The sequence below is a fragment of the Marmota monax genome, unplaced genomic scaffold (assembly GCF_021218885.2).
Source record: "Marmota monax isolate L192 unplaced genomic scaffold, Marmota_monax_Labrador192_F-V1.1 WCK01_AAM20220418_F8-fsc00089, whole genome shotgun sequence".
In the NCBI taxonomy this organism is placed as follows: Eukaryota; Metazoa; Chordata; class Mammalia; order Rodentia; family Sciuridae; genus Marmota; species Marmota monax.
Window position 1 is genome coordinate 2,911,198 of NW_026694744.1, and position 24,941 is coordinate 2,936,138.

Sequence of the window (24,941 nt, forward strand, 5' to 3'; positions counted from 1 at the left end):
TGTTTGTTGTTGTGTGTGCTATTCTGTGTATTGCAGGTGGATAGCAGCATTGCAGGTGTTTAGCAGCATTCCTGGCCTTAACCTGCTAGGGGCCACTAATACCCCTCACTCTCCATTTATGAAACCCCAAATCTCCACACATTATCAGATGTCTGGGGGGGGGGAATTCCTTCATAGATTAGCAGTGCTTTAGTGAGAGAAAGTGTATTTTGTGCCAACTATAGGTTTTCAGTCTCTGTGATTCAAAGTAAATAAAGGGCTTCCAGGCCCACAAAAGAAGCTCATCATAACCTGGCACCAAGGATTTTCACTTGTCTATAGTAATAGGAAATGTGGCTGCCATGTGACCGAGGTACTTCTTAGCAATTGTTGTATAGTTCGAAAGTTGCCAGAATTTTAGGAATAGTACCTGCTGTGTGTCTTGGTTTTCTTGTTTACACAAGGAAGAAAACACTGCCCCTCACAGAAACTTCATTTTGTTTTGCTTTTGGATTCTTTCCTGATTCAGAGAGGACAACAAACAGTAGCTTCTGGAAGATGAAGAACAACCTGATCATCTAAATTGTGCCTTTTCTCAGTTCTCTAGAGTTCCTGACCTTAATAGTTGGGAACTTCCCTTTTTTGATATTTCCTTCTTCAGAACCTTTGTCCAACCAAGCTGATTGGCTTACCACTGAGAGGCAGGAAGAGGTAGTGCATCACAGCATAGACTCAGTTCAAAACATGGCTATGTGACTCAGTTTGGGTGACTTTAAATGGCTCAGTTTAACTTCTGGTCTATATTTCTTTTTTTTTTTTTTACAAAATGCTGATAATAACATTATCATTCTTAGTCTTTGTTGCAAATCTTAAATAAGTTCATATTCTCATAGCACTTGAACAATGGTGTGAGGAAAAATTTGTACTTCAGTGGAAAACTACAGACCTTTCCCCCTTACCTGCTTCTGATTCTATGGAAGTAAATTTACAACTCTAACTTGTAGACAACTGATAGCATTGCAAAATGATTCTTGTATATGAACGTGAAAATGTGCATTCATTCATGCTATAGCCATTTAGCTGCTTTTATTTCAATGTTTCTCTGTTTAAGGGACATGAAGAGCTGATGTATTTGCCTGTTCTTCCTTTCAGTGTCTATATAATAAATTCTCTGGATCTAAAAAGGACTTATGTTTCTTTACTGGTCAAATCTGTCAAGCCTTGGCTTTGACTTGTGCTTGACAACCAGAATTTGAAACGAGATTTACCTGTCTTTCCAAAGTCTGTTTCTCACTGTATCTCTTTACACCACTGGGTATTACCTCTTTTAGTAGTCTGCAATCTTTTAACTATCCTGTTTTTGTAGTAGTATTTATGATTGTTAGTGCACATATGAAACTGAATCCACAAATGTCTGTGGCCTTCATCCCAGCCTATATCTGTTACTTATTGCTGCCTAGCACATTATCCCCAAACCTAGCAACTTAAAGCAGCACATGGTTTATGTGGGTCATGAATTTAAGCATAAATTAGGTGGGTGGTTCCTCTGGCCCTGGGACTCTTACTACATACTCAAGGCTATGGTCTTACTACATGAAGTTCAACTGAAGAAGGATTTGCTTCCAAGCTCACTCACATAGTTGTTATCAGGATTCAGTTCCTCAAAGGCTGTTGAACTGATGGGTTGGCTATTGGCCTGAGGTTACATTCAGTTCCTTGAAATGTGGGCATTTACAATATGGTAACTTGCCTTATTAAGGTGTGCAAACTAAGAAGGCAATAGAGACAGTCTGCTGAAATGACAGTCCATCATTTGCCATATTGTATTCATTAGGAACAAGTCCCTACATCCTGCCCACACTTAACAGGAAGGGATTATATAAGGATGTAAAAGCCAAGAAGCAGGAATCATGAGTCATCTTAGAAGTCTGCCTATCATACAGACATATGGGATCCAAATTTGTGGGCTTCATCCCAGCACAATCTGAACCAAATCCAAATGGGCATATAAAATAACCATAATCCAGAATTCTGCAGATCTCATAAAGAGGAGTAAATATGAGGCAATATTATTATTAAGGTCCAAATATAGCTATATCATAGACCCCGCCTACTGACAGCAGATCTCCAACCTTTTCCTTCAAAGTCAACTTTGGTTATTTCTGAGAGTCCACAGGAGTGCCTCACATAGTCTCATAAACAAGGCCACCTCAGTCTTTAGTTGCAACTTTTAAGAAATGGAGCCAGGCATTGTCATTGTTTCCAGCACTCTCAGAGGGAACCCTTAAGATGTTAAAAAGGAATTGTTTCCTTCAGTTCTCGTTGCACTATTGAAGCCATCATCTACAAAATAAACAGAACACACTGGACAAAATTCTCCTTCCCCACTGTAGATCACAACTTGGATATCCAAATAGTGGTGCTTAGTACCCAATGCTTCTGCTGTGGAGAGCTCCTCTGTTTTGTTCAAGTACCCTTACTCAGGTCAGGTCAGGCAATGGATATCATGCCATCCTCTCTGTCTTGTCATCTTCCCATGTGCTCAAAACTTCCTCATAGGTTCTCTTATCACTTCCAATCTGTGTTAATTTCCAGAGGCAGTCTTTAGAGAAAAAGTTCAGATTTGGAACTTTTACCAGCATCCATGGTATAAATGTTCCCACTGTACACAATTATGTCATTGAATATGGAACTGGGAAGAGATTGTGCACCATCTAGCCCTTTGCAAACTGGTACAAGCTCGCTCCAACATACTGCTGTCTGTAAGGCCAATGTCCCCAAAGACACAGTTACAATATGAATCCTAGCCTGGACTAATGGGAGCCTTACTGTGTGCTCTTTATTTGTTATTCACCCTCATCTGGGGAGGTGTAGGATTAAATTGCTGTACCTTGTAACAATTTAAAGTATATTATGTGCATGTATGAATATGGCATAGTGAATCCTACTATTATGAATAATTGTAATTCACCAATAAAAATAAATAAACAAATAAAAATAGAAACTGGATGAAGTTATATGGGGTAATGTGGAGACCTAGACAGAATGAAGAATTTTCCTTTAGGATACTGGCAGAAGTGACTATGGAACTCTTGTGTGTTATGTTTACTCAACTTGCTGTCTCTGAAAACTGGGACTGGATCTCAGTATCCTCAGAAAAAAAAGTCTGAAGTATGCAAATAATTGTCAAAGTCATCACCATTTAAAATATACTTCCTATTCTCCAAAATTCTCATGGACTGCAGATTATTTCCCAGACTTCATTGTTCTTCTTGGTGTCTTTCATATCTTTACTCTATATTCCTGTGTTGGTCCAGCCTGAAGGAAGTTTATTCCTTCTTCATTCTAAAACTTGATAAGTTTATTTTTAATGGTTATTTATTTATTTTTATTGGTACATTACAATTATATATAATAGATGGATTCTTTATGCCATATTCATCCATGCACATATATAGTTTAAGCAGCTTCTTTTTAAAACATAATTATGAACTCAAGGGTCTGATATAAAACTTATTGAGGTTTTAGAAAGAACTAGATAGACACATACTTCTAATTTCACATCTATATAACCTTGGTGGGTTATCTAACTTCCTTGAGTAAGAATCTTTGTATGTCTAGTAGAGATAAGAATGCCTACCTCCTAGGTTTATTCTGAGGGCATAAATTAGAGGCTGGATGTAAAGTTCTAGGCATAGAGTAGGTGCTTGTCAAAAATTACTATTTGTCAATATATCCCAAGCTTGTATAATTATGTCAAAATTAACCCTAATATTATGTATAGTTAAAGAAGCTAATGAAAATTATTATTTGTCAATTAAAAACCAAATGAAATACTTGTTAACATCTTCAAATATTCTAACATTGCTTTAATTTTTCCTTTTTATTTTTCTATTTTTAAGCATGGATTAGTTTTCTATCCATGAATACAGGGTTGGGTTGAACTGGGATGAATTGCTCTATTTTAGGCTGAGAGCCAAAATGGGTGCTCAGTGTAGGACACAGGCAAGAGAGGAAGGGAGACATTACTTTTATAAGGAGACTCAAAATCTGGAGCCACATTTGGTTTTGGTTATACATTTTGTACTAATATTTTAAAATATAAAAGTATAGCCTGCTTATCTTAAGAATAGAAAAATGTCTAGACTCGTATTTAGAAAGGTAACAAGTAACAGTCCACTTTCTTCCCCATTCCTACTCTTTTTTGAAAGCAAAGTGTTTATCTTTCCATAAATTTTTGTGTTCTATTTAGTAACATGACAGTAGAATGCATTTGGACACATCATACAGTTTACACAAACACAAATATATAGTATAGGTATTTCCTCAATGTTTACTTTTAAGAGATATGCTTTACTCTGAAACTTGTTTTTCTCACTTAACAATCCATCGTATGAATATTATTTGTTTTGGGGGTAGACAGGCAATAGGTACTGAAATATTCATTTATGAAATAAACCTATAAAATTTTGTGGTAACATCTTTATTGAAATATACTTCACATACTGTATATTTTACTATTTAATGTATAGAATTCAGTAGTTTTTAGTACATTCACAGAGTTGTATAATCAATACCACAATCAATTTTAGAACTTTTCATCACTCCTTAAAGAAACCTCATACCCTTTAGCAATTGCCTTCCAGTTCCCTCAGACTTATTCCCCTTTACTAGCCCTAGGAAACTGCTAATCTACTTTTTAGCTCAATAGATTCACCTGTTCAAGATATTTCATAGAATTCAAATCATACAATATTTTTGTGACTAATGTCCTTCACTTGGCATAATGTTTTCAAATTTCATATATTTTGTAGCACATATCCACACTTCCCTCATTTTTATTGCTGAATTATATTCCTTGTATAGATATCCCTCATTCTATTTGTTCATTTATCAGCTGATGGGCATTTGGGTTATTTCCACTTTTTGAAATAATGCTGCTGTGAATGTTCATGCATATCACCTGCTTTTTAAGCCCTAATTGCCTGGTCGTTTGGACCTGTTTCTCAGCCCTGCTCCACAGTCATATCAACCTGAAGCCAATCTTCTTCCATACCCCATGTTCCAAGAATGTCTACTCTTTGGGAGACCCCTGAGAATTCTAATTCAGGTATGTGTCCTGGAGATCAAGCTTTGATTACACACTATGCCTACATGTTTTATGACACTAATTTTGAAAATAATGATTCCCCCACCAAAACAAGTTTGTATGTATCCTGACTACTTGGTCTTGTGTATAACAAGATATCCTGAAGCAAATAAGATACTCATAATCTCAATGCTATATTTTCAGTTTAGATCTCTTTCTGTGTCATATACCCAAAGTATCAAATATTCAGCTTCTTGGGACACATGGATTTCCTACAGGCATCTCCAAAATGCATGTTCAAGATGGTACTCATCCCATTTCTTACAAACTCACTCTTACTCCTGTATTCCCTACTGTGGCAGATGGTACTACCACATATTACTGTCAACGAAGTCAGAAATCTGGCAAATGCCCTAGATTTTCCCAAACACCCACTCTGCATGTAGTCATCCAAGGTATGTTAAACTATCTGAAATAGGTCCCTAATTCATCCTCTTCTCTTATCCTCCCTGCCACTACCTTAATTCAAGCTACTCCAATATCCCTTTTGATGCCATGAACTCTTGAAACAGTGTTCCATGTTGCATATTTTCTTTGCCTATGATATCCTTCTACCTCTCATGGGCCTAGTTAATGTGAATGTAAGACTAAATTCAAATATCACCTTCTCTGGAATACATTTTCCTCCTTTCTCATTTAAGTGTGATGAATTTCACTTGTTCTCTGCTCCTTGGCACTTTGTTTTACATCTATTTTAGTGAGCACAACATTCTAGTGTAGTTGCTTATTTAACTATTTGTTTTTTCATTTGATTCAAAAATCCTTCCTTCTTTTTAAAATTACATGCATAAAAAAGAAAAATTTGGGTGAATAATCAGTTTTCTGTTTACTAATATAAATGAGGAACCCCCTCCTTATTTCTGTTTACTAATATAAATGAGGAACCCCCTCCTTATTATATGTCACCTTCTTATAACATCAGTATTAAATTCAAGAGTACTTTAAAATATGTTACTGTTTTAATTTCTGCTTTCTCTATCTGGTTTGACAAATTTTAATGATTAAATTCTCTATAATTGGAGTGATTCTTGAAATGTGAGTAATAAGTCCATTAATAGTAATATCTAACTTAAAACATTTTTAAAATGAACACATTAATACCATAAACTCATTAAGTTTCCATTAAATTCCTCCATGAAAGTGAACATCGTGCATTTGTTAAGGGTTACTTAATGAAATATCATTAACCCAAGTACTTCATAAATTAATATAAAGCTCTTCACATAAAATAATGTCTTTCATAAGTATATGCCTTGTTATGAAGCTCCATGGTCAGAGTTCATCAATTCTATAAGTTTATCACACTGAGGAGATTGAATTTCATGCTTTGCTAAAGATTAATAGAAAAATATTACCAGTGTTGTGCACATTACTTAATGTAAAGACATTACTGCCTCTTCCTAACAAGAAGAGCTTCAGAAATTAAAGCATTATAGAGGATTTCAAATTTTCATATAGAGGAAGCAAAAAAGATAAGAAGATAAATGAACAAGGAAGGACCATAGTGGACAGCCGCCCAAGGGGAGCACAGCTTGGTGACCCTGGGCCCACGTATACTTTCCAGGCAACAAGGGGCAGTGGCAACAAGGAAAGCCCAGTAAGACACCAAGAGATTGTCACCATTGAGTCAAGTATGAGCAAGCAAGGAGCTATGGAATCACCTCAACCTAGAGAAGTGGATTTCAGAACAGTTCACTCACCTCTACTACAACTGTCAGAAGAGATCCCAGAGCTGTGAGCTCCTGGACATGGAGAGTGATGTCAGGATCAAGGAGCTGCTGGTTGACTGTTACAAACCCAGTGAGGTCTTCATCTTGGGCCTGCTGGACAGGACGGTACATGCAGAAGCTGAGCACACCCAAGAAGCAATAAGGGTCCCCGATCCAGGTGAATGTGATTCCCACAAGACAATCAATCACTGTCCCCAACCTTGTAGCAACAGCAATACCAGAGGACCCTGTGGCCAGGCCTGGTGCCATGAGCAGAGCTCCCCATCCCCCTGGCTTAGGGGCATCTTCCATTGCCCCCTTAGTTTTCCACTTTTGGAGTTTTTTATTGTTTATTCAACTTTTTGTGTTTTTATATTGACTCTAGTGTGGGCCCTTTAATAAAGCTAGGATCTGCCTTTGGAGCAGCTAAAAACATGAACAAGGAGGAGATAATAAATATTTAAATGTTTGTGAGACATCCTTATTTATGGGCAGTAGGGAGGAATAGTTCAATTTTTTTATTGAAAAGAGCACTAAGCCAAATACCAATTTGTTACTTCTGTATTGGGATGGCAAACTTCACCCTTTTCTACACTCAAAGATTTTACTGATTTGTTGGAAAATTATAAGAATTATAATAAATTTATATGATCTCTGAAGGAAAGGTTTGGGTACCACCATCAAATCAGACCTTTTGAGGCATATCTGAAAAATGTAAAAAGTAGAATTGGACTGAAAAACCCTCAAGCTCAACCAAACAGATGAGGAGACTGAAGAGAAGTGAGTAGATAATTCAGAGGAAAGTTCAGTGCTACAGAGGGACTGGGAGTGGGAGAAGATAATGGTGTATTTTTGGAGTAACTGGGTGGCTGTGTGGGGGGAGATCCCTAGTATGGTTACTAGGAACAGAGAGTAAAGAGGATCTAGGGAACTCCTGTGGCCACAATGAATGTAGAGAAGAAAAGAGAGGTTTCCTCTGGTGGTATTGAAAATTCTTTAAGAACTCAACTCCAAAGAAATTTACTTTCTACTTCTTTAGTGAGGACATCTTCAGATTCCATTCTTCCCAATAGTTGCATCTCCTTCATGGGAGGTTGCTTTGACCACACAGAAGAATGGAATCAAGGCACAACAAAGTACCCTGCCTTCTTACTCATGGGCAAGATGTGGGAGGGAGTATGTGGTAGAGATAAATACAAGGGGAACAGTGATCCTCTGTTACTGAGGAAACCTTCACTAGATACCAATATTGATTAGTTTACATTATCATTTATAGGTAGGAATAGGCAGTCAAGTAGGGTGCAAAACAATCAACATAGCAATGACCTCTCAGAAAGCAAAGTTAATGTATGAACATATGTTTATATGAAATGAGGTCTGATTAGTAATCTCAGGAAGTTTTTTTAAAGTATGATGCTCAATTAAGAAAGCATGCAGCCTAAATACATAATTATATTAAAAACTCTTCCTTTTAAAAAATTTTTTAAGTTGTTGATGGACCTTTATTTTATTCATTTATTTATATGTGGTGCTGAGAATCGAATCCAATGCCTCACACATGCAGGGCAAATGCTCTACCACTGAGCCACAATCCCAGCCCCCCAAAAGCTGTTTTAGTCATTAAAAATAACTGCAATTTCACTTCTGGATATAGATTCAAAAGAAATCAGGATCTCAAAGAGATAGCTCTACTCCTATGTTCATTGAAGTATTATTCACAATAGCCAAGAAATGGAAACAACCTAAATATTCATTGATGGATGAATGGATAAAGAAAATGTGATAAAAAATATAAAAGATAGATTCACCAAAAATATCGAGTAAAGAATCAAAACACACCACTAGAGGAAATCACTTAACCACAAAGGAAGACTCTAAGAAAGGGAGAAAGAAAGAAATGAACTGCAATAAAATAGAAAATAAGTAATAAAATGGCAGCAGTAAGACCTTATCTATGAGCAATTACCTTAAATGTAAATAGATTAGATTATCCAGTTAAAAGATATAGAGCAACTATATGCTGCTTACAAGAAATTCACTCCACTTCTAAAGAAACACATGGAGTAAAAGTGAAGGGATGGAAGCCAAAAGAAAGCAGAAATAGGCAGACTTACATCAGATAAAATAGATTTTAAATCAAAAATAGTAAAAAGAGATAAGGAAGGTCATTATATAATGACCAAGAGATCAATTAAGCAAGAGGAAATAGCAATTCTAAATATGTATGCACCCCATATTGGAGCACCCAAATATGCAAAGCGATTATTAATAGATTAATGGGAGAGGTAGAGTCCAAAATAATAATAATTGGGGATTTTTAACACTTCATTTTCCACAAGGGATAAATCATCCAGACAGAAAAATCAATAGACAATACAGAAAAAAAGTTCATACAAGGTTAATAAACATATATACAACGACAAGTATATTAGGTGATGTGGAGAAAAATAAAACAGGAAAGGATGAAAACCGGTAGAAATTCTCAATTAGAGTGACCAAGAACATCTACTCTAGGAAGATGACACTGAACAGAAATTCAAATGAAATGAAGGCATGAGCCATGGGGCTTTCTGGGGGAAAAGCATTTATTGCAGAGGGACCAGCCAGTGGAAATGTCTTGAGGCAGGGGTGCAGTGAGAGTGTAAGATATCATAGGTGAAGAAATTAGAGAAGTAGCCACAGGCTAAATAAATTAGATTCTTGGGGGCCATGATTACAAACTTGATATTTTATTTTATTCTATGTGATATGAAGACATTGAAACAGTTTGCAAAGGTGAATGTCTGAATTTGCCATATATTAAAATTTTGTTTTGACTTTTGGAGGTAGAAGGAATGTAGGAAACAGGAATGAATGCCAAGAAATAATTAGAAAGCTATTCTAGAATTTCAGGTGAGAAAGCTGATGGTGGTAATGCAAAGTAGTGAGAAAGGGTTGGATTCAGGTGTATTTTGAAACTAGAGTTGATAGGATTTGGCTGATGAGCTGTACAGGCAAGAGAAAAGGAGAGAAGTCAAGGTTGATTTCAAGTTAATAAATAAATGGAGGATGGGGCCATTTACTGGAATGGCAACACGGGAAGAATGGCTGAGGGGAACCAAAGGACCAGTTTTATGCAAGTTTGAGATGCCTATAAGGCATCTAGGAGGAGATGTTGAGGAGTTTGTGAGACACAGAAGTCTAGAGTTCAAGGGGAAGGCTGGATTGAAGGTAACGATTTGGAGCCTGTCAGTATCCAGGAGGCATTTCAACTAAGTGCCAAGTGAGTCCCCCAAGACTGGTTATTATTCAAGGTAGCTATTCTTTATTAAAAGTCTACAATAGGCTTGTAATTGTATAACTCACTTTTGAATTACTTAGGGTAATAGCAGAACCTACTGAAGAAAGGAACTCTAGAATTAATTCCCAATTACATATACAGAGTATGCAATTCAGAAAAATATAGCTCTTTGTTTGCACATAATTGGAATTTTTGTCTAATCTTCTTTCTGATAACCCAATCTTTCATCATCTCCAGGAATTCCTCTTGTACATTCAACATTTCTAAAAGTGTATACAATATCTATTGGACAATTTCTCCCTTATGTATGATCATATTACCTATTTTGTGTTAAAATCTTGAATCCAATACATGCTTTACCATATTTCCCATAGGTTCTCTGTCCTGCAAGAAAAAGAGATTTTTCTCTCCTCAAAGACACTTGCCAAAGCTGCATTAAAGAAGAAATGAATGAAATCTGTTTGATCTCAGAGACATGCTGTTTTGTAGATAATGAAAACAAATGAAGCATAGCAGTTAATTTTGTTCTTTGTATCACAGATGGGGCCTCCTGTTAAAGAAATCTCTCAATCAAATAAATTCTTTTATTTGACACTGAATACCCAGAGAATTATACAGCTAATGTGGACACCCTCTTTATTTTCATTTAAAGAAAGATAAGCAAGGACAACTCATATTTGCTCCCAAACTTCCATTATTCTCTGAGCTCTAGACATTTTAAATTCCAAGACCACAGATCATCATTGCCTATTTTTAAACAGTGAAAGGCTTCTGTATAAGTACATAAGATAGATACCAGCATTGGACCAAAAAAAACAAAAAAAACAAAAACCAACCCCCCCCACACACACACACTAGAGACCTTCATGTTTTAAATGGCTTGTCTCACCAAAGTTTCAAGGTCACGTTTTCTTTGTTTTTTAAAAAAAGGTCAAGTGCAAAAATAAATGAATTGCAGCAAAAAGAAATACCAAGTAAATAGAGCAAAAGAGAAACCTACAGGATTGGGGGAAAAGCAGAGTTGAGGGGTGAGGTAAATATCAGCTGATGGGTTCTGAAACAGAAATTTCATACTCACAAAAATCTTCTAGAAATAATTTTTAATATATTTTGAAAAAGCTTAAAAACAGTGGCTCAACACTGGTTATGTCTTTTTCAGAAATAGAATATTTTCACTCCAATGATTCTCTGTCTTATTTTGAATGTGTTTTCTCATGAATCCTTGACAATTTCGGTGACCTTGTATAGAGATGAGAGAATCTGAGAATCAGAGATGACATGTGACTTATATTAAACAAAGACATTCCTCCATGCCTAGGATTAGAGGTTCACTGCAGACCATTGATTTACCAGGTCTCTCCCTGACTTTTGCCTAGGGACATATTAGCATCACAGATAATTATGCAAAATTATTTTATCTATGCTAATCAGATTAAACAAAATACATAGTATTCACCAATCATTTACCTAAAATTTCACAAAATAACATTCTTGTCTTTCATGTCAATATGTGACTATGGGACATTCTTTTTAAAGACTGCATCACATTCACTTAAATCAGTGGTCTCTAACTGGGAATGGCAGGAGCAATTTTGCTCCCTCCCACAAGGGGACAGATGGCAATGTCTGGAGACAATTTTGTTTGTCACAACTGGGCAGAAGGTGCTAATGGGTGGGGGCCAAGAATGCTGCTCAGTGTCCTACATGCACTGGACATCCCTTACAGCCAAGAATGACGTTTGGCCCAAATGTCAGCAGTACTAATGCTGAGAAACCCTGAAAATAGACCTACAGTACCACAATTTACTTAACAAATTCTCTATTGGTGGACATTTGAAATGTTCCCAATATTAACTACTACAGTAGCAATGAACATACAAGCACCTATATGTCTGCACATCATTCTAAATATTACTTTAGGATAAATGCTTAGAAGAATAATTTTTGGTCAAATATTATGCCACCAAAGGGTTATATATGTTGTAAACTTGAACTACAAAAGGGTATATGAATTCGTATTTCTCTCAAGAATATGTGAAAGTGCATGGTTCTCCAAACATTCTTCAATCTCCACAAAGTATTATCCACCCTGTTAAGTTTGGCCCAACTTTAACATATGAGTTTCTACTTCCTTATTGTTATTTGAAATGAATTGTTACTGAGTTCATCCATATTTTCAAAAGTTTATTTGTCTTTAGGTCTTTTTTTTTTTATTTTGTAAATTGTCCATTCACATCCTTGATGATTTTTTCTATTGAGTTGTTTATCTTCATGATTTGAAAGAACTTTGTGTTATATGTGCTATAAATATTTTTTCCTCATTTGTCATCTGTATTTTAACATTTATAATTTTTGCACATGCAGAAGTGTTACATTTTTATAGAAGCAAATTAATCCTCATTCAAATATTACCTCCTGGAGATGTCATGTTTAGAAATGCTTTTCCTACCACAAGATTATAAAAATATATGCCTGAGTTTTCTCTAGTATTTTCCCAGTTCCTTTTTGGTATGTTTGTCAGTTTTACATCTAATCCTTTAAATCTAGCTCAATTTACTTCAGTATAAATAATGTTAAGCCACTGACTTCTCCTAATACAGCTATCACAGCTTCATAGGAACAAGTCAAATGGAGATTTTCACAGCTTCATAGGAAAAAGTCAAATGGAGATTTTCATTGCTGAGAATAAACTCCTAACCTTACCATCTGTAATCCATCCTGGAACACTAGCCAAGTTTCTTCGTAACATTACCCACAGGCAGGACTGATACCTAACACTTGTTAAGTGTTAAGCTCATTAGGCTTAAGAATTTGAGAGATTTGACACTATTTATATATTCCATATTATTTTAATTATTCACATTATTCCACTTAACCACATTTTATATTGCTTTATTTTATCTTCATATCACACTGTAAGAGCAGGTTGTATAGATGAAGCACAGTTTAGGCTGTTGGTTTGGCTGTGTGTTTCTTGAGAACAGTGACTATATATTTTTCCCTCTCCAGTATGGGGCACATATGATTTATTGAATAAATACCTGTTGGACCTAAAGTCACACTTTACTATGTAAAAATCTCTGCTTGGTTTAGCTATAACTTAGCCCCAGTGTTTTCCTCAAGAGAAATTGTCTGCAAAATACCAGACATTTTATTATCTTCCATTTAATCTTTGTACTATCTGTTCTTATTGTACTTTTCTGTGTATGGTATATATAAATTGAAGATAAATAATTTAAAATCACCCCAAATTAAGGTTGGCATGAAATATGAATTTTTAAGGTAAATAAATTAATATTTTTGAGATGTTTATAGTCCATCAGCTCACATGCTTGGGTGGGGAGCTCACAAATAAAAAATTATTGCTAGAACTCTAAATGGAATATCATGGCTAGAGAGAAAGAAAGTGGAATCTTTATCACAATAGACCATAATAATATTTTAATCTGAAAACATTTCTACTTCTCTTTAAGAAAGTCAAACTATTAAACTCCATTGCAAGTGACTTACTATCATTCCCTTAAAAAACCCTCTTAATTGTGACATTCCCAACCAATACACCAGACATCAAAGTACTTACTCATCACCAGCCCACCCAAAGGAAATTTCTAGCTGATTTCAAAGTGCTTGTGACTGCATTATCTTGGAGGAACCAAGACCAGGGCCACTTTGTATGTGGCTATAGAAACAGATAATGGTGTTGGTGTCCTTTAAACAATTCTATTCACTTGGTCAAAATGATCATGTGGTAAACCATTAAGTATTATTGCACAAGTGATATGAAGAGATCTTTAGATTCTTGCCACTTTGATTTGAGGCTGAATGAGTGGACAGATTCTAACTTTGTGTGTGGTCAGTGCTATCACTATTATTTAAGAAGGAAATTTGTTCGATGCCAGAAGCACTTCCAAAGAGAAGTCTTTTTTTTTTTTTTTTTGTATTCATGGCTAGTTACATCCATAACTATCAGACAAAAGATAAAAATTGATAAAACTACAGCCTTGGGGATAGAATTTTATCCCTGAGGTCTCCTCAGAGCCCTAGCTTTATATAAATTTTCCATCACACTCTCAGCCAGCTGTTCAAAATATAAGAATCTATTTCCCTGATGGGTAAGGAATCTCAGGGTAGAAAACATATTCAGAACAAAATTACAGAATGGCACTTCTTCAGTAAAATTCATTTCTTTTCTTACTTTTACAGAACATTCACAGCTGAGTCTAAATACGTTTCTAATCAGATGTCCTTAAGAAAACAAGGCCACTGGGGCTGGTGTGGTACACACTGCAAGTCTCTAAGACTTGTTTTCCCCTGCCTATTGTCTCAGCTGTGTTTTTCTCTTCCTGAATCCTTAAGCCTTTAATCTTTTAAAGTTACCTTTTCTTTGGAATTACTTCTGAGTTCAGTGCCACCAGCTGGTTCTTCCCAGGTCCTAAGAGTCAGTTTACTGGTTTGTCTGTGCCACTTAGGGACTTATTTATGTTCCTTAATCTTGGTCTGAATGACAGAAGGTAGAAAGGGTGGGTAGAAATTGCTGTAGAGAATATCAATTAGAAGGAGCATTTGAAGTGCTGACGTTTTCAAATTTTAAAAAAAGCCCTAAACCAAACTGACAATAAAAAGAAACTTACTAGTTACCAAAACTTCAAATTAGTAATCAAAAATTTTCGAAACAAGTCCACATGTATTATTTATTTCACTATCTCAAAGAATCTTCTTTGGCAAAATTGGTTATCCCAATATTTCCACTAAAGAAGTGCCAATCTGATAGGGATTACATTGAATTTGTATTATGGCATTTGCAGGTAAATGGATGGAAATGGAGACCATCATGCTAAGTGAAATAGGCCAGTGTCAGAAAATCAAGTGTTGAATGTTTTCTTTAATATGTTGAAGCTAGAGCAAAATAAGGAAAAGAAGGAGCGGGGACAGGATATGATAAAGATATAGGAAAGATCAGTGGAGTAAAAGGAGATTAAAAGGAGGGAGGAAAGACAAGAAAAGGGAGTAAATGCAGAATGAATTTAACAAGTCAAGTTATGTGCATATACAAATATATGCCACATGGAATCTCACCTTTATGTATAAATAGAAAGAACCATCAAAAATAAATAAAAGCAGAATTCACTAGTTTTGAAATAAAAGGAACATCAGTAGAGTAAGGAGAATGGAGCAGGGAGGAGGAGAAGGAAAAGAGGGGATAACGGGCACTGAAATCAAATTTCATGCGTTTATGATTTTGTCAAAATGAACCCAATTACTATATATAATTATAACACACTCTTTAAAAAATGCCGATTCTGAAGGTGAGTTGCCAAGGGTCACATGGCCACTAGATGGCGAGGTGAGATTCCGATTGAGGCTTAGATCTTATGTTCTACTATACCTCCCCACTCCTGGAGTTGTTTCAAGTGAGGATAGGAAGTGGGAAAGAATAAGCAGAAAATGCAGTATAGGAAAGTAGTGGGGGAAAGATGCTGGCACACTTCAATTAAGGACAAATTTTATGGATTTGAGTAAAAAATGGAGATAAATTCTTGAGAGCAAGAATGGGGAGAGTCTGGGAGCTGGCCTCTTAAAGAATGGTCAATGGGCCCTGGATGGAGCTGAAGCTGGAGGGAATGTTATCAATGGTCAAATATGCCACTTCATGGTCTGATTCTCCAATGATACAAGACCCTTCCCATGCAAATATGGTCCTTACATTTGAGGTTCTATTTGCTTAAGTTGAAACTGGTCTCCATGGACTATAGTGCAAAGGCATGTTATCATATTTGCAAAGACAATGTGTGTCCAAAATCACACAGATCACTCTTAGATATTTCAACTCAATGTCTCTGGTCTCACTTGTCATAATAGAGGCACTTTCACTGAGAAGCAAAGAACTCAAGTGAGAAAGGCCAGAAAGGAGGCATTCTTTATGTATCATTGCATGCACTGTGTTTGGTCAGTCTACTGAACTTTCCTGGTACTGCTTTCACAAATAAGAATACCAAATTTTCATTTATACATTTTGTTTTCCTTTTAAGACCAAAACTAAAGAAAAAAAGTATCAAAAATCCCTTCCTTCAAGAGTTTTAGTCATTTCACAACAAGTCAATTCTACTTTTATTTTTGTGCCTGTGGCATGGTATGTGGTTAGTTGCTAGATTAAATGGCAAAGGCTCATTCTGAATATCTCAACTGGAGCTACAGAGTGGTTATTGGAAGAAGGAGGAAGAAAGCAAACTGAAGAAGGGGTTTGTAATCCACCCACGTAAAACAATTTGGCTCCAGGTGAATGGTGTGGCATATTTGATTAAAGCCCTTTCCAAAATGACCTTTTCTCCACCTGTGTGTACTATGCATCTTTTGGAACCTGAGCTTGGAGGCTTGATAAGAAAGGGCAAGCCTTGACACCACTTTTGGAGCATGATTCACTTGATAAACATGCAGACCTTGATGCAAGACTGGGAAGGCACCAAGAAGGGCACAAATCACAACAAAAGAAGGCTCAGGGTTGACTGTACTGAGTTTTACCAGCACTCTCTTTTGATTTCTTGCCTAGCTGTGTGTGTGTATGCATGCCTGGGAAAGCATAGAGGACACTTTTGTAATCTCTACCTTGCCCTTGGTGACAAAAAGCTAGTACAGGTTGAACATCCCTAATTTGAAAATCTGAAATCTGAAATGCTTCAGAACCTGGAACTTTTTGAGTGACAATATGAGACCACAAGCGGAAAATTCCATTTCTGACCTCATGTGATATGTTGCAGTCAAAATACAAAGGCACTAACAATTTTGTGTATCATTACCTTCAGGCTCTGTAACATAAGATTTATGTGGAACATAAGTGAATTTAGTATTTAAACTTGGGTTCCATCCCCAAGGTGTTTCATTTTATATATGTAAATATTTGAAAATAAAAAAGGAAATCCCAAACACTTCTGGTCCCAAGTATTTGAGGTAAAGTATGCTCAACCTGAATCCAGTGGCATCACATATATACAGAAACTATAATTTGAGCTGAAAAAGGACTCAACTCTTAGGACAAAAAATTATTTTGGGGATCCTTGCACATAGATTTACTTTAATATACATGTACCCTCCCATATTCATACTTGCTTGCAGACCTTAGAATGGTCATCTTAATTTTTAAAAAATACTTTCTAGTTGTCAATGGATTTTAATTTTATTTATTTATATGTGGTGCTGAGAATTGAACCCAGTTCCTTGCACATGCTAGACAAGTGCTCTTAGATATTTCAACCCAATGTCTCTGGTCTCACTTGTCATAATAGAGGCACTTTCACATAGAAGCAAAGAAATCGAGTGAGAATGTGAGAAAGGGCTGACCTAAACCCCAGCCCTTTACCTAATTTTTAAATGTATTTGAAATGCGGGTTTAACAAAGGTAGCATTCCAGCATTATTATGCTGATACTTAGAAATCTCATCGGTAGTGAGCCAATATAATAATTACATGCCCTTATATACTATATTTTAAGGGGTCTTGGTAAGAGATTTCCAATTTTTTTGAAATTATATATAGTTATAGGCTACCACAGTTTCTCTGTTAGTGACTGCCAGCTTAAATCCCAGAGAGATGGAGAAGCTTTCATTGCAGTAAAAATACTTCCTATGATCTCTTATCTGTGCCTAACACTATATGGCTATAGCTTTTTTTTTCCTTTAGAGCCATTTTTTCCAGATTTCATAAGGAGATTACCACATACAGATGCTAATGGATAAAAAAGCTCTGACCTTTGCCTTTCTTTAAGTGTAGCTTTTTAGGTTGTAATTCCTTTCCAATTCATTTTCATAAAAGGCCTTTGAGACCCAAAGCAGAGGTGAAAAGGAGGACATGAGAGGTGCTGTGAAGCAGAGGTCATGAGTACATCTCATCTTTCATGTCTTCAGTCCCCAGGATGACCTGGCTGTTGGAAGACTTCCTCACTTGACCCCTCTGTTAATTAAATGAGGGAAAGCAGTACTATGGAAGGGGAAGATTCTTTATTTTCTGTTCTTTTTTGTGTTTTAGTTTTGTTTTTCAACTACCTCTTTTTAAAAATATTTTTTTAGTTGTAGATGGACACAATATTTTTATTTTATTTTTTGAATTTGTTGCTGAGGATTGAATCCAGTGCCTTGTGCATGTGAAGCAACTGCTCTACCACTGAGCCATAACCTCAGCCCCTTCAACTACCTCTTTCAGCATTAGTTTTCCCTTCTTCTGGGGTCCTCATTTCCAGCTTCTGCAAGGATGTATCCATCAGCTACTGCCACAAAAATTCTTCATAACAAACCATCGCAAAACACAGTGGCTTTAAGTAACAATCATTTATCCTGGTACTCATAGGTGTGTAGTTTGGAAACAACTAGACTGGGATAGGCTGATATCCAGACTTTGGATTCCAAGCTTTAAGATCCAGACCTCAGGCTCTAGGCTGCAGGTTGAATCCAGTTCTGTTTGACATGTGTATTATTTTTCATGGACCAGTGGCTATCCAGGGTATGTGGTGAACTCCAGATGTCTCAATCAAGGACCCAACACCACAAGGCAGTGTCTATATAGGGCATGTTCATTTCATGACAGTGCATATAGTACAAAAGGACAAACTCAATAGCACAAACATGTTTCAAGTCTTTGGTTGTATCTGCCCACTAGCATCCTATTGTCTAAAGCACATCACTTATACTAACCCAAAAATCAAAAGATCAGAAAAGTAATCCTGCCTCTCAAGTAGATTTGGTAAGGGTGAGGTTATATAAATGCTATTTCAGTTGAGTGAAGAACCAGGGAGGAAAAATTCAATATTCCATAAATAGAAAGTATTATAGTGTACTGAAATTGTTAGCTGTTTCTACTCAAACTAGACTGATCAGCTTGAGGATAGAGCCCAATTTTTGCTCACCTCTGAATTTCGATTCCCAGCATAACACTTGCAATTGTGTGAGGTACTAGCTAAATTATTCTAGAAATAAATTACTTAGTAAATTATTCTGGAAAAACAGAGTATGGGTCTATTTCTCTCAAAGCCTTATTAAGACAAAGAGAGAGAAGTAAACAGCAAGGGCTAGACATTCTTTTTGTTGATGACTGTTACAGAGTTTCTTCCTAACCTTCTTTATTTATCTTCATTCTTTTTGGCAAGTGTTAAGTTTTTTAGGGTTTGAAGCTCTTTGGTTCATCTTGTAGAAGCCCATGATGGCAGGAAAAGTCTTTACTCTTACTTTCATCTCCCTGTACTTCCTAACACCTGTGTGGACACTTGCTGTTTTTGTTTTCATAAACAGAACAGCAATGTTCCTCAGAAAAACACATTTTTATGCTTCTGATGAAACATCTTGAAATTAGATGGGCCCCTAAAATAACATATGATTGTCTTGAGGCTTCTTTCCCTCCGTGTAACTGACAAGAAATTGAAATTCTGGCATTCTATTTTCCTCTGTGATCCTGGGCCTCCAAACATGTTAACTCTAAGGCTGAAATAACAACTAGATAGCTCCCTTGATATTATGTGTATTAGGGTTTTGCAACATTACAGGGGACCGGGAAGACTTCAATTTGTATTAGTTGAATAAAAGTAACCTTTATTTATACAGCACCTACCTTTTCTTTCCATAAAGTGTTCAAAGACTAATTATTCATATTACCCTGCAGCAGCCTATCTTTGTCTAGAAGGAAACACTGTCAGTGCCCCATATATCCCTGGGCATTCAAGATCCTTGTATCCTCTGTGATAGGTATGGAACAATTAATTGGTCCTCAAAGATGTTTGTGTTCTGAGGTGGGCATGGTGGCACATACCTTTAGCCCCAATTTGGGAGGCTGAGATGGGAATTTCTTGAGACCATGAGTTTCAGACTAGCCTGAGCAATATAGAATGACCCTATCTTTTAAAAAATGTAAAGAAAAAGAAGAAAAAGAAATGTTTACATTCTAATCCCTGCAATGTATGAATATGTGAACTTACAAGTAAAAAGGGAATTTGCAGGTGTGATTAAGTTATGATTTTGGGATGGGGAGATTATACTGGATTATCTGGGTAAGCCCATGTAATCACAAGGGTCCCTGTAAGAGGAAGGCATTGGGGTCAGAATCAGAGAAGAAGATGTGGTTACAGAAGCAAAGGTTGGAGGTATACTGTTGGCTTTAAAAATGGAAGACGGCTACAAACCAAAGCTTCTAGGCAGCTTCTAGAAGCTATCAAAGGCAAGAAAATGGGTTTCCAGAAGAAATATAAATGTCTGACCTACAAAATTATAAGACAATAAATTTTTATTATTTTAAGCTACTAAATTTGTAGCAATGGGTAACTTATACACTTGCCAAAGGCTTTCTACTGCAAATACTGGGATCTCTCAAGGCCTGAAGGCTTTCTCTAGCTATGGAAGCAGACTTACCTGCTTAAGCACTGGAAGGGCCATGTGTGCCATGTATTTGAGCCTCAAAAAACACCCTCAATTAATGAGTGGCATGTTGAATATGCCAATTTCTTTGCCCCTCAGGTGCAACAACTCTGAGGCATGTTCTACAGCACCTCCAGAGGTCTCAAGTTGCATAAAACTTGGTGGCCCATATTAGTGATCCACCCAATAACCTACCCTACAGTGGCTTCCTCCCTTTCCTGTCCCACTTCTCCATCCCCCATTGGTGATTCCAGGGATTGTTTCGCTAACCTACTACTTATGTAAGGGCCAGTTTGTTGAGAAGCACAATCTTAAGACACCCACCTTCCCTCTCTTTGTTTATACATATCCCTGGAGAATCATTGAGGTGGGGACAAAACAATGGCTGGAAAATAGCTTGACATGACAGCTCAGAGAGGCCCTCTCCAGTAGAAATGGGGGAGATTATAAAAATCTTTATAGTATTTTTTGGAGAAGACACAGCAAGTTATTATCTGAAAAAGTTCTGATAAATAGGGATGGGGTTGTGGCTCAGCGGTAGAGCACTTGCCTGGCATGTATGAGGCTCTGGGTTCAATCCTCAGCACCACATAAAAATAAATAAATAAAATAAAGATATGGTAAATAATAAATAAATAAAATAAAGGTATGTGTCCAACTACAACTAAAAAATAAATATTTTTTAAAAAGTTCTGATAAATAAGAAGCTGTAAAATGATAATAGAAGATTAACTGGAGATTTAGAAAAGGGAATAATTACCTTTTAAAAATTGCTCATTGAGTGTACATAGAAATTCTGCATTTGGCATGATGAGAGTGGTGGGATTTATAGGTGCCTGTTTAGGAATAAATGTCTCCTGGTTTCAAATGTATGTATTATTTGTCTTTCTGCTAGGATGCATGATTAGGAATTAAATTGTGTCATTTTTTTTCATGCTTAGGAAAAAATGGTTCATTGGTTTTATGATAGTTACCCCATAAGATTGTCTATGGATATTTAAAATCAGAAACATGATGGGTGGGTACTTTTTTTCATAGATCAACAGGGGAACAAAAGGTAATTTCAATCTAAATAACATAAAAATACAAAATAAAGGTAATCTGATTTCCTAAAAATCATTTTGCAAGCAAGAAAAATGGAAAGGTTGATGTGTGCATCCTGAAGCTGGCCAGCTAATGTTAATAACTTAGGGTTTTCAGGCATTCACATTGCATCTCATCTTTTATCTCAGGCAATCCAAATGCTACTTTTAAAAGTACAGTTCCTGTTGTGTGGGTTCTTTAATATCTGTGACAAGGAAGTGTTAATTCTACAGAACAAGGGGTACAGAGTGTTCTAACATCATTATAAGAAGCAACTTTAACCACCATTCTTTCAACTACATCATCTTATTTGCAAAATCATTTGGAAACAAGACCCCTTAACAGTGGAGTTGATGTTTTTATGAGGATATTTTCATATATTTTTTCTCATTACAAAATGAGGCCATTGCTTATTTCAATGTTAGAATACTTAGCTGAAAAATGTCAGTAGTTTTACATTTACATATTAAGTGACCAAAACCTGATATTTTTGAAGCTTAAGAAAGTAAGCTTCTATTACTTCTATTATCACACTTGACATCCTATCTAGAGCTAGCTCTTATATGTATGAATGACCTGGATTATGTTAGCAGATAGTTTTTACTTATGTAATTCTATAATGCAATAAAAACTATTAATGTTATTATTATCATGTCACTTTATAAGAGTTTCTTAGTGTACCAATTTGTATGGCATTAGCTCACACAATCAAAATTATGTGAAAAGGGTACCCTTGACAGGCCTGTTTATAGTTGAAGGCATTGAACATCACAATAGTAAAGTAATTCATCAGAAATCACACACCTTGCAAGTAGTAGAGCCAATATTAATATCCCAAAACAGAATCCTTCATCTGTTTTAAAAGGCTAACTTAAATACTTTAGAACCTTCATATATAAGTTGACTCTAAGACTTAGAAATTAGTAATCAGAACTCTTGATATTATAGTTATTTTAATTTTACTCACTACACAATAAAGTAGTATGGCTGGAGTCATAATGAGGAAAATATAATCCTATAACAGTTCAACTGACCTAATTTTTACCCCATATTTTTTCCATAGGTTATTTCACCCAAAGCTAACACACACATATTTTCTCTCTCTCTCTCTCTCTCTCTCTCTCTCTCTTTCTACACACACACACACACACACACACAGAGTTATATTTCCAGCTGACACCTTTCTTCTAAGATCCTAATTCATGCTACCATCTGCTACCCCGTCATTTCAATGCTGCTATTTCAGACATATTATTCAGCCATAAAGAAGAATGAAATTCTGTCATTTATGGCAAAATGGATAGAACTGGAGGACATTATGTTAAATGAAACAAGTCAGACATAGACAGATACTGCATGTTCTCTCTTTTTTTAGTTTTCGGCGGGCACAACATCTTTGTTCGTATGTTGTGCTGAGGATCGAACCCGGGCCGCATGCATGCCAGGCCAGTGCGCTACCACTTGAGCCACATCCCCTGCATGTTCTCTCTTAATAAAATATTAATTATGTGTACAAGCTTTAAAAGTTGATCTCAAAGAGGAGTATAACAGTGATTACTGGAGGCTAGGAAAAATAGAAAGGCAGGGATGATAGAGGGAATTTGGATAATGGATACCAGAAAGCAGTTAGTTAGGAGGAATAAATTCAGCAACAACAAAAAAGAAGAAATGATAAGGAGATGGAAATTTTAATTACACATTCCATAAAAATATTCAATATGAAACACTGAAATGTCACACTGTACCCCTTAAATGTGTATAATTATATATATCTTCATCATCTTCATCCAAAGTACCCATCAACTTTTTGTGGTAGCAGGAATTGAACTCAGGGGCACTCAACCACTGAGCCACATCCCCAGCCCTTTTTTGTATGTTATTTAGAGATGGGGTCTCACTGAGTTGTTGATGCTGGCTTTAGAACTTGGATCCTCCTGCCTCAGTCTCCCAAGCCCCTGGGATCACAGGTGTGAGTCATTATGATTGGCACCCACCTACTCTTTTTTTAAAAAAATATTTTTAGTTGTAGATGGACACAATACCTTTATTTTATTCATTTTTTGTGGTTCTGGGGATTGAACCCATGGTCTTGCACATGTAAGGCAAGCACTCTACCAACTGAACTCAATCCCCAGCCCATTTATTATGTGGTGCCGAGTATTAAACCCAGTGCCTCACACATGCTAGGCAAGTGCTCTACCACTGAGCTACAACCCTAGCCCACTCAACTCTTACTAGAACAATTGTAATTCTTTTCTTACTACTTGTCCCAAGTCTACTCTTGCCCCCATGTTTATCTTTAACTTGTTAAAATATTAATTATGACATAATAGAGAAAAATATAATAGAGACTTATGCTGCTCAAAAAGCTATAATTCACCATTCTTTTACAGTGATAAATATATTTTTATAGATCTTACACAAATATTTTGTTTTTTAATTTTTCCAGACCTCTTTTTATGTTTTAATTAATGCATTGTACATAATATTGGGCTATATTTTGACATAATCATACATGAATGGAATATAATTTGCTGCACTTAAATTCTCAGTACTTCCTCTTTTCCTTCACCTCCCCTGCCCTGTTCCATTTCCTGTACTCTACTGGTCTTCCTTCTATTTATTCAAAATCCTCAGCATGCCCTATTTAGTTGCCCATCTTGCTTCCCAGGCTTTGTGCATGTATACACTCTATCACTCTGTTGTGAGATTTCATCTATTCTGTGAATTCTTCATGATTCTCACTGTTCCTCTCTCCCCCATTCTCCTAAACCTGGCCAATTGCTAGGATTGTTGGATACTCAACTCTAACGTCCTTTCCTTTCAGAGGATTTCTCTGACTTGAAAGTCCTCCCACCTCCAAATTTTGATGAAGTCTCCATTTTAGATAGGCTTTTAGCAGCATTGTCCAATAGAACATTCTGTGGTGATGGAAATGTACCACATATAACCTATACCATATGTGACTAATAAGCACTTCAAATATGGCTGGTGAGATTAAAGAACTGAGTTTTTCAACTTGAATTGGTTTAAATTTAAATAGCCACTGACTATTATATAGTTCAGAACTTTTCCTTCCAATTGTCTCTTATCATGGCACTTATGTGTAAAGCTCAGTGGGTGGTTGTTTAATGTCTGTCTACTGAAACTTTAAACTTTGTTAGGGGAGAGTCATATCTGCCTCATTCATCATCAGCATTTAGCAGAGTACCTGGTATCTAGGAGACAATCAATGACTCTTCATTGATCACTCCATATATTGCTCACATATTCTAATTATTAGACAAATAAGAGCCCTTTCAGAATTGTGAGCAAGAAGCCTGAGAACATAAACTTTGAAAGCAGGGGAC